Raw genomic sequence first — 10,966 nt, forward strand, 5'->3', positions numbered from 1 at the left:
ATAATGTCTAAGCATTAGAAGGCTGTCTTGGGAATCACATATAAAGAATATCCAATTACTGATAGGTTGATTGTCCCAACTCATTTGATCAAATAGCTTCTATGGATTAAAAAAAAAAAAGAAAAAGTAAACAGAGTTAGCTTCTTTACTTACCTAACAAAAATAATCATTTGGTAATCATATAATCTGTGAAATCAGGAAGATATTTTCCCAAACTGCACAGTTTCCTTTTAATGTTTAGAATCACTATTTTAAGCTATTAAATCACTATTGGTTTAAATTATTTGAAATTCATCATTCAAACGTTTTCTTCGGATCTTATTCAGTAGATTTAGCACGTGAAAACAAACATATATTCGTCTGAAATCGATTCATTTTCAGTTTTACAACACAGGTTTTTTTCTTTTCTTTCCTTCCTTCTTCTTCTTCTTTTTTTTTTTTTTGACTTTCATTCTCAGACAATAAACTTGTTTTACAGTGACATACTTTTTTTTTTAATTTGCACAAGAGCTACACCAGCAGGGGGCGAAATACAAAAGGAATAAATTTGACAAGCTATATAGATTTTTCTCACTTCAGTGACTGGGCAATAACAAAACATTCAGCATAACCACAAAGCAGTAATGCAGTCTCCCTTATCTAGCAATGACTGAATTGTGAGAAGACAAATGAGGGTCTATTTTAGTTCTTCAAGTTAATTTGTCTAGAATATTGCAGAGGCGGGATAAACCATGATGAATTGCTATTGTCCTTATCTTTCCCGACGTGTATACTTCCTCCAAAGGGGTGGACAGTTCTCTGTGATGATGGGTGTTTTCAGTCCTTGTTTCTTTGGGTTACTGCTGAGCTTTGCGGTTTTGGAACTATTTTAAATAATTCAGCGTGGGCAGAAAGAGGACCCGGCAGGGCTCATGGTTTGTAGGGTAGAGTCCAGGGTTCATCCTCTGAGACAGGAATAATAAGCCTGCAGCCTTGTAGTCTGGTGAGTTTTACAGTGGAATGGGTTCTAACAGAGTCATAATAAAGGACGGGGAAAGGTTATAAAACAAAAACACCCAACTGCTCAGGAACGGATGGAAACAAAACTCTCTTATGATCTTTATTGTATAGAATCGCTCAAACGCACAAGTTGATTTGAAAGATGAAAACGATTATCTTCTCCAACACCAACACAATTCTGGACTGATTTTGTCGAAGACCATTTGTCAGTTTGCTGACTTCTCGTCTTAAGTAGAACAATCACTTCTCGTTTGTTAAATAACAGCTTCCTCTTTTGTTGGCTTATATAAAAAGAGGAAGGGAATGAAAGTCTATTTTTCCGGGCAAAAGGACGAGCTGCTGAATGTTGTCCAGCCGGTTTTTCAGTAGCGATCTGGTTCCGTATTTCCATACGTCTGCAGTTTCATTCCAAGGTGAAACTTAACCGGCTCCAAGCTCAACGGTAAAGTAATGGGCTGAGAGGAGCTCGGGTCCGTGGCCCGGAGCGCTGCCTCAGAGGGTCGGGCGGGGAGGGAGGACGTCCCCAGCCCACACGTCTGTGAGTACGGAAAAAAAGAGTTTGCCCGCACCCAAAATGGCGAACGTCGTTCCACACGACGGCGCCTGCGCAGAAGTAAGAATTCTGTGACACTAATTCCCCCGGAGTGTCCTCCCCCACCCCGGCACCCACCAGCGCCCGGCCCCGACCTAGCCACCTGCGCCCGGAAGTGACGTACCGACAGCAGCGGTTCCCCGCTGCATGATGGGAGAGTGTGTGGAGTGGGCGGGGGTCTCCGTGGAGGAGGAGGAGGCGGAGGCGGCGGCGGCGGAAGAGGGCGGAGGGTAGTGGGATGGGGGTCCCGCGGCAGCGCTGAAACTCCGGGTGGGCGTCCATGGCGCCGCGGCGCTGACAGGGCTGGGAGCAGCTCCCCTTCCGCCCTCACCAGGTCAGCGTCCGAGTAACCGGTCCTTCCCCGGGGAGCCAGTTCCTCCCCGGGCCGCCAAGCCATGCCCATCGCGGCCGTCCGGGACGAGCCAGGTGAGTGCTGCCGCCGCGCTCGCGGGGTGCGGAGGACCCGGCCCAGCTAGTCGCCCCGGCCTGGAGCACCTGCCCGCGTCGGCCCGGGTGCGGGCCTGCGAGCTCCGGCGCGGGCTCTGCTCTTCTCCGCGGGTGCGGAACGCCGCTGGCAGAGCCTGAAGCAGAGTGGCACGGCTCTCGGCATCCCGGGCTCGGCCGAGGAGAGCCAGCCGTGCTCTCCCGGCCGCCGTGGCCCGCCCTGCCCCTCGCCGTCCACCTGCCCCGAGCTGCGCGCCGGGGTTCCCTCCCGGCCGATGTGCAGAAGTTTGGGGCTCTGCTCCGGCTTCCTCCTTCTCCCACCTCCCTCGTGACAGGTGTAAACACTGTCTGCCTCGCGGAGGCCCGAGGCCGGCTGCTGCAGGACTGTATCGCCTCGGAGGGTCTCTGAATGCGCCAACGGGCAGAGACGGCCCTGAGCTGTGTCCCTTATGGAGAGGACCTTTTCGGTACTCCTCAGGAAATCACCTGCGTCTTCTCCCTCATTGCGCCCGAAAGTTGAGCCATTATTCTTTAAGCGCCCGACTTGGCAGGTGCTGCGGGGCACCAGGGACAGAGGGTGAACTGAACGGTGGTGGGTTCTTTTTCCCCTTTGGAAACTGAGGCTAGTTGTGCCTCCCACCGCCCCCACCTTGTTGGTTTATTCAAGTTATGGTGTGATGTCCCTCTGAATCTGTTGCGGTTGAGGAAAGAACTGACTCATACATGTAAATATTAACGGGGAGGGGGCAGGGAGCGTCAAAGGAGCGATGGTTCTGTTTCCGAGTTCTCACTAAGAGAAGTAAAACTTTATTCAAACTTAAGGGCATAAGTATCTTCCACGAAGTACAACCTTATACTCTAAGGTGGGTTTTTGTTTATTTGGGGAAGGAGAGTGGTGGGAATAGGGGCTGTGGAACAGTTTAAATCAGATTTTACATTTGTTGCACTATTAGAGAAATATATGCTAAACTCTAGGGGGAACTATGCTTCAACTCTAATTCGTTAATATAAGCAGCCTAGTTTACCTACATTTTATAAGTTTCTAAACGTTGGCATTTGTAGTAATCATTTTTAACACTCTCCAGAAGTGTATTTGTTAAAACAAAGTACTTATTGTAGCCTTATTCATGGATATATCTCACATGAATAAAAAGTTAGATCCAGTATCATAATTTCTAGTTTAGTAAATAGCACTTACTAGATTCTTACTAGATATGGTGTATGTATCAGATTTATCTATTGATGTTTAGAGATATATTTTTAAAACATTAAAAAGCTCCTGAAAAAAATTTAGTAAGATTTGAAATACATAGGACACTTGAGTTTAATGTTATCTGATCTTTTGACCTAGAAGCTGTAATGAAAATAATCCCATGTCAAGCAAAGATATATCCATAATGACACTGATAAATTTTGCAGAATTTAATTGTCTATGAAAATCTCATAATCTTCTATTATAAAACATTATTTAGAAATTATTTTTAAGCTCTTCTGCTTATAGTTAATAAAAAGCTAGATGCAAAAAGCAGTGAAATTTGAGTACTGGTGGTTTATTTTTTTGTGAACTCTAACAGACAAGGAATTCATTAAATAGCATCTCACTGAGGAATTGACAGGCCTTCCCCTCAAGTCTCATAGCAGTCTCTTATATATTTAGATACTCTATCAATAACTATCTAAATTAAATGTTTATATTCCAATTTAATGTTACTGACAATTTGTTTTTAATTTTTGAGGCAGAGTTTCATGTAGCTCATACGTAGCTGAGGCTGCCTTCAAATTTGTAATCCTTCTGGCTGTGCATCTCAAGTGCTTGGATTACAGGTGTATGCTGCCATGTCCAGCTTCCATCAATTTGTAAATTATAAAAATAAAAGCCTTTTCTCTTTAAGCACTTTCACTTCCTTATTATGTAGGTCAGAAAGACTTCATAGCCTAAACTTCATTTTTGTTGTTGTTGATTTTTAATGTGACTTTGAAAATATTCAGCAACTATGAATTTTATGTATGACATTTTGGTAATTAATTTTTCTAATTTAGTATATGCATGTTATGTGCATACACAATCATAAATCCTTTTGGAGTTTTCCATAATAATTGCTAATACTGATACATACTGCTTTCCATGAGCTACATCCATGCCCTTTTCTGTTTGTTTTGTGTTGCTGAGGCGTGAATCCAGGGCCCTATGCATTCTAGGCAGGCACTGTAACAGTGAGTCCAGTCCCTAGCCCAACAAGATACTTTTTAAAATGTTTTCATGACTCAGTGAGATGGTTCAGTGAGTTAAAATTTGCTGCCAAAGCTAGTGTGACTTGACTTTGATCCCCAAGACCCATATGGTAGGAGGAGAGAACCAACTCCTGCAGGGTGTCCTCCTGACTACCATGTGCATGCATACATAAATAAATACATGTAGTTTAAAATTGAAATTCTTTCTGTGAATATATTATTTAATCCTTACAGTAACCCTATAGGTAGTATGTAGAGTGCTAACCTCAATTTTTTCCCCAAGGAAACTGAGACACAAAGATAATTTTCATAAGGTAAATCAGCTGGTAAGTGACAAGGCAAGATATAACATTTATGTTGGCTTGTTGTTGTTGTTGTTTTTCGAGACAGAGTTTCTCTGTATAGCCCTGGCTGTCCTGGAACTCACTCTGTAGACCAGGCTAGCCTCGAACTCAGAAATTTGCCTGCCTCTTTCTCCCAAGTGCTGGGATTAAAGGTGTGCACCACCACTGCCCAGCATAGTTTTTGTTTTTGTTTTTTTAATGCAGAACTATACCACTCTTTTTCTCAGGCTCATGAAGCATGTATCACAAATATAAATTCGTGGGCTGGGGGTGTTCTGCTCAGTGGTAGAAGTCTTGTTTGGCATGAGTAACATCCTGAGTTCCATCCAGCATTGTACAAAAAGAAGTGGAATAATAAACACCAAGTAAGTATATAAAAGTTAGCCTTGGAGAACTGGAGAGTGCTAAAGGATCTGGAAAGAACCTGTTGTGACTTCTCAAATGGATCTTTACTGTTTGAAGCATACTTAGAGTAAGAGAAAGTTAGAATAAGATACATGTTAACAGATGAATAGTGGGCTTCCCCCCACACTTTTATTGCTTAACAGCCTTTAAAGAAAAATTAAAAGTTTAAATATTTCACTTCAAAACAAAGTGTCACTTTTTCTTTTTAGCAGGGTTGCAGGAGAGAATAGAATAACAATGTTATTGCATTGATTTCATCTTAAAGTACAGAAACTTAATAACTCTAAAATGCTTCAACTAAAGCTTTTCCAGTTTTTTTTTTTTTTGCATTAACTTCTTTTGCCTAGGACCTCATCTAAAATTGCTGCCAAACATCTCAACAGCCCTTTATGACACTTGTGGTTTATGTTTCTGGATTTACCCTGGGATTAGGGGTTCATTGGTCAGTAGGTTAGACAAATTCCCTGAGAAAGACAGGTCAGAAACTGTTGACTAGAAAGAGTTCTTGAGAAGTACAAAGAGGAGAAAAGCAGATACACTATTCCATCTTATTCTCCTGACCACTACCACTCCTATTACAAGTAACTTTGATAAAGACAAGCCTTTCAAAGATAAATCACTAAGAAACCAAGTATCTGTATGTTCAGAACTTAATTTCAAGCACTCTAGTAGTGAATTATTCTCAGAGGAAAATCACATGGTAAATTAGGTAAATTTCCTCCTTTTGATTCTTTTTTTATAGATACAGCATATTGTAAATAGTTTCAGCTGAGTATCTGCTGAGGCTCTTCACATACTGTTTTGTTGTTGTTGTTGTTATTGTTGTTGTTGTTATTGTTGTTTTTGTTTTTCAAGACAGGGTTTCTCTGTGTAGCCCTGGCTGTCCTGGAACTCACTCTGTAAACCAGGCTGGCCTCGAACTCAGAAATCCGCCTGCCTCTGCCTCCCAAGTGCTGGGATTAAAGGCATGTGCCACCACTGCCCAGCACATATTCTTAAAGTAGTCATCAAATACCTATTCTCTGTCAGGCCCTTGTCTAGTTGTAGGGGATACTGAAATGGCAAGCAGTTATAAAACTGCTTTGGTTTCTTGCATGTATATGTGTGTGTATATATGCTTGTGTTTGGGACAGGCAGATAAAACAACAGTAAGGTAGCAGACATGAAGACAAAGTTGGTTTGGGAGATAAAGGACTGTTACTTTTTACTTTAAATCATAGACTGGGTGGCAATTGGATATTGATGAGCCTTGTGGTTTAATGTATGGTGGGGTTGAATGCTTAAGGCCTACACAAAGAGAACTAGGAGGAAAGAATGGTAGGGACAAAAGTGTGCATAGAGTAGTAAACCAGATGAGTACAGTTTGTCTAGAGCAGCAGGCAGGAGAACTAATAGGAAGTCAGATCAGAGATAGAGGATGGGTGGGCAGCATTGGAAACCCTTTATAAACATACTGTGTGTAGTGGGAAGCCATCACTTCCCAAGGTTTCCAAGGGAAGATGTCAGATAACATGTGTTTTGTTTTCTTTTATTTCTATAAGTGTAGGTTGTGTGCCTGGTACCCAAAGATGCCAGAAGAAGGTGTCAGACTCCCTACAAATGGAATTATGGATGGTGATAAGCCATCATGTGGGTGCCAAGAATAGAACCCAGGTCCCCTGCAAGAGCAACAGAAGAGTTGCCTGAGCCAACTCTCCACCCTCCTCCATGTATGTTCTAAAAGGATATGTTAGGGCTGAGAGTCCAACTCAGTGATAGAGTCTGTCCTTAAGCATGTACAGTGTATAGAGTCAATCTCTTACATGAGTGTACGCATACACACTCCTACACAAATCTACCTTCAAACAAAAGGATGCATGTACAAGCTTGTATAGAAAATAGACCATAAGAATGCAAAAGTTAAAGCAGAAGTATTCATTGAGGAGCTGGGTGCAGTGAAGCAGCTCAAGGCATAGTGGCCAGGACCAGTAGTAAGGGTAAGTGAGAAGTGGTGGGACAGTATTGAGTTGAAATTTTTAATCTCCCCATTCCTAAATGTGAAGAAGTTGTCATGGCAGTCCTCTTTAAAAACTAAAGTCTGTACAGCCAGTGTCCTAGCCTATTCTTATACTTCATCTACTCTACATTCTAATTGTTGTGCCAAGAAGTGTTCGTGAACCCCAAAAGACCACCAAGGAGCTGATTCCAGCATAATCACACTAGGGTCTCTTTATTCAAGCTCAAGCTTAGGCCACACCACCATCTCTGAGGCAGCAGAATGGGAGGGTGCAATCCTGAGCCCTCATCAGGATAAGGTTTTATAGGGAATGGCAAGCAAGCAAGGGAATTTAAGTTTAATCCAACAGGTAGGTGCTTTGAAGCAAAACCACAAACAATCGTAAACAGTCTGAAAGTACATCTGAAAGAGTCAGACTAATCTTTGATTGACTGTTGCTCAGAAGTGCTAGGGAGTAACTTTGGGGTATGGGGTTCTTTTTGGTACTTGGGTATAGCTTGGGTTCTGCTGTAGGCCAAATTCTCAGCTTCTTTTTCTTTTAAGATGGAGGCTGGTCCCAAGATGGGAGTAGGTTTAGTCAAATTCTTTTACATGTCTTACTGTGCTTGGACAGTGCCTCCATGTATTATCCTTGGTGCCAGCTATCTTCTCTGTTAAACCCTCCAGAATCTTTCTTACCTGGACATGGTACTATACACCTTTAATCTCAGCATTCAGAGGTTTGAGGCCAGCCAGTATGTATAGGGTTCCAGGCTATCCAAGGTTACATAGAAAGATCCTGTCTCAAAGAGAAGAAGAAAAAAAAAACAAAACACTATTTCTGTTAACACACACACACTGTTTTACTGTTTAGCCCTTCTTATATTAATTCCCCCTTATTAGTGTTAAGTTTCATTAAGGTATTACTCTCTTTACTCTGTTCTAGCAGTTTTGTGTATGGTAGATACTCTGTGGGTAGTCAGTGGTTATATTTTTTTATGCTTAAAGCATACAAGAGAATTATATCAGATAGATAAGCCAAAAAATGTCCACATTTTTTTCAAAAAACAAAAAGACAGAAAGATCCAAAAAATTGATCTCTTACAGTTTTGCTTTGGTTTGGATTTTTGAAATAGGGTTTTACTGTAAAGAGAAAGGGATGGCTTGGTACTTACTATGTAATCCAGGGTCGCCTCAAACTTGTGACAGTTCTCCTTCCTCACCCTCTCTAGTAAAGGGATTTATAGGTTTGTGCCATCATACTTAGCACCTGGTCTCCTACTGTTAGTAACTAATATATTTCCCACATATATATTTACACATATATTTATATGCGTACTTTTTACTAAAAGGAAAAAAGCCTTTTAAATGTATTGTTGTGGGGGGGAGTGTAGGCAAGCATACCATCATGCTTGCTTAGAGGTCAGAAGATAACTTTTTGGAGTCGAGTTTTCTTCTTCCTCCTTTACATGGGTTCTGGGAATCAAATCAGGTCACCAGACTTGGACAACAACCCCTTTATCTACCGAGCTATCTTCTGGCCCACCAAAATGGAAATTTGTACATACCGTTTAGATTGTTTTGCTTTGCCAAGTCACTTAAACTAATTTTCAAGGCTATATTCAAATTCTTCCCCAGTTCATCCAAAAGTATACAGCTAATTTGTTGAAATCATTATTTTTTTTTTCTGGCACATGTACCAATTTTAATTTAACACTTCTTAGCGTTCAGATTTTTTGTTTTAGCTCTTTTAATATTCTAGCTGCTAGGTCCTGTCAGATATATAGCTGGTAAAGGCATTTTTATTTTCCATTTAGCTGTCTGTCCTTAAAGTAGTAGTCTTTTTTTTTTTAAATTGGATATTTTACTTATTTACAATACAGATGTCATTCCATTTCCCCTCCCTGGAACCCTCATCTCATCCCCCCTCCTCCTTTATGCTTTTATACCATTTTGATTACATGCATGTATTAAGGTCAGTTCTAGGCTGAGGGTCTAGCAATACAATAGATGCCAATAGTCAAGGAACAAGCAAGACAATAAACACAAATAGTCAAAAGAAAGAGCAAGTCATTAAACCCAGTTACGTGAACACTCCTGTGATCATGGTTTCTAAAGGCTTAGCAGGATGACCAAAGTATCTGAGTCTGCTTCCCTATCCTAGCCCAATGTCATTTTCATGTCTGAAGCCTACTTCCTTGTTCTTGCCTAAAGTTTAGATTCCTGTCTGAAATTACTTCTTTGTTCTGGCCTAATATTTAGATTCCTGCCTGAGATTACTTCTTTGTTGTAGCCTACGATTTAGACTCCTACCTGAAATTACTTCTTTGTTCTAGCCTAATGTCAGATTCCTGCTTGAAGTCTACTTCCTTGTTCTTGGCCAATGTCATATTCCTGTCAAGCAGCCCCTTTCCTTGTCCTTGGACCATGTCAGCTTCTTGCCAAGCAGCCCCAAAGGCTCTCCACCTCTCCTCCTTTTTTAATTCATTTTAACAAGACTGAGCCTGTCTTAGGTCATTCTGACAAGAATGCCTTCTTTACCCATCATGGAATATGCATTATCAAAGGCAATGCACTTATGTCTTAGGTTGGTAAGGCTCTGTGCAGAATCTTACCAGTCCTTGGCTTGCCAGCCTGTTAATTTAATAACTCTGTTTGGGGGTCCATTTTTAGGTTTAAGCCATGTACTTTGGCTGCCAACATGTTGATGTTGTTAAAGATAAGCTTCAACACGATGGGTAGGAATAAAAGTATTCCCAGGACAAGAAGGGCTAGCCTGATCAAGCTATATATGCCATTCCTGAGGTTTGTCCAAAATGGAAATACTGAGCTCAGGCCATGGATAATTTTATTGGCATTATCTGCAGCATCAAAGGTCAACAGAGCAGCATTCTTTAAATTCATAACCTCACTATGCAAAGTTAACACACCCAGAGAGATGTTAGGATTATGCCAAATATCCTACAGGTGTCTTTAAACTTTTTTCTAATTATAATGACAATCATTGTGAATTTCAAAAGTAACACTACTCCAATGATATTTGTCATGACACTTGGGATGGCTCCTAACTCTTGAACCCTGAACCTTCTTCAGGTAATTTGAATGGGTTATAGAGCATCATTCATTGTTCCAGATACCTATATAAATCCTTTTGTATACTCAGTATATTAGTAACATGTTTTTGCTAGATGGTTAACAAAAATAGTTGTCTTAACTCCTTGTGTCAGTGCTATTGCAGAAGCAGTGGTGCTAGCAATTAATGTAATTAAAGCTGTTATACCAGCAATAATCAAGCCTGCTACCCTCTTGCTTCTGCTTAAAGCCTGACTCACTTCTTCCAGCACTTTCAAGCTTTTTTCAGAGAATCAAGGTTTTCTAATACTCAGGGTGGTGAGATGAACGCTGGTTGATAGACCCCTGGAACAGACATGCCAGGTTGTTGAAATCATTATTAATGATTAATTCCATGTTGTTTTTCTGGTTCTTAAAATTATGAAATTATAGAAAACTATGGAAAAGTAGGTATGCTTCCTATGGAAGGAATTTATCTGTTTAGTGTCTGATTTGAATTAAGACTAAAGACTAGGTAGAAGAAGGAAGGAATAAGGGCGATGTCCCCTGGCAATTGTATGTGTGTGAGGCCAGAGGGTAACATCAAGTTGTATCTTCCTGGTTCACCTTTTTTCCTCCTTGAGGCAAAATCTCTCAGGGAACCTGGAGCTCACTGAATTGGCTAGATTGACTGGCCAGCAAGCCGCTCCTCTGGGCTGGGGTTAGAGTCATTTTAATCTAGCTCCAAACTCAGGTTCTCATGCTTATGCAGCAAGCACCTGACCACTTGTCCTCTTCACTGGCTGTTTTGCTTCCAAGAGAAAGCTGTTAACATTTGGATTTCCTTCAGTTTCTTGTGTTTGAATCAAATGAAATTCCTTCCCCTTCCCCTTCCCCTTCCCCTTCCCCTTCCCCTTCCCCTTC

The 10,966-nt window shown here is 41.3% G+C and overlaps 1 protein-coding gene across 4 annotated transcripts in view; it reads left to right on the forward strand.

Annotated features, from left to right (window-relative positions):
* Window positions 1-1,377: 1,377 nt before the first annotated feature.
* The window catches only part of Aftph (aftiphilin), a 59,690-nt gene continuing 50,101 nt past the window's right edge, over window positions 1,378-10,966 (forward strand). For 2 of the 4 annotated variants that reach the window (XM_028776960.1, XM_028776982.1), the window contains exon 1: window positions 1,770-2,017. The gene's annotated coding sequence lies outside the window, so the exon portion shown is untranslated. Of the gene's footprint in view, window positions 1,442-1,769; window positions 2,018-6,641; window positions 6,726-10,966 lie in introns of those variants that run through there. The other 2 variants (XM_028776975.1, XM_028776967.1) reach the window with 2 other exon arrangements.

This window comes from Grammomys surdaster, unplaced genomic scaffold (assembly GCF_004785775.1).
Source record: "Grammomys surdaster isolate TR1022 unplaced genomic scaffold, NIH_TR_1.0 67, whole genome shotgun sequence".
Classification (NCBI taxonomy): Eukaryota; Metazoa; Chordata; class Mammalia; order Rodentia; family Muridae; genus Grammomys; species Grammomys surdaster.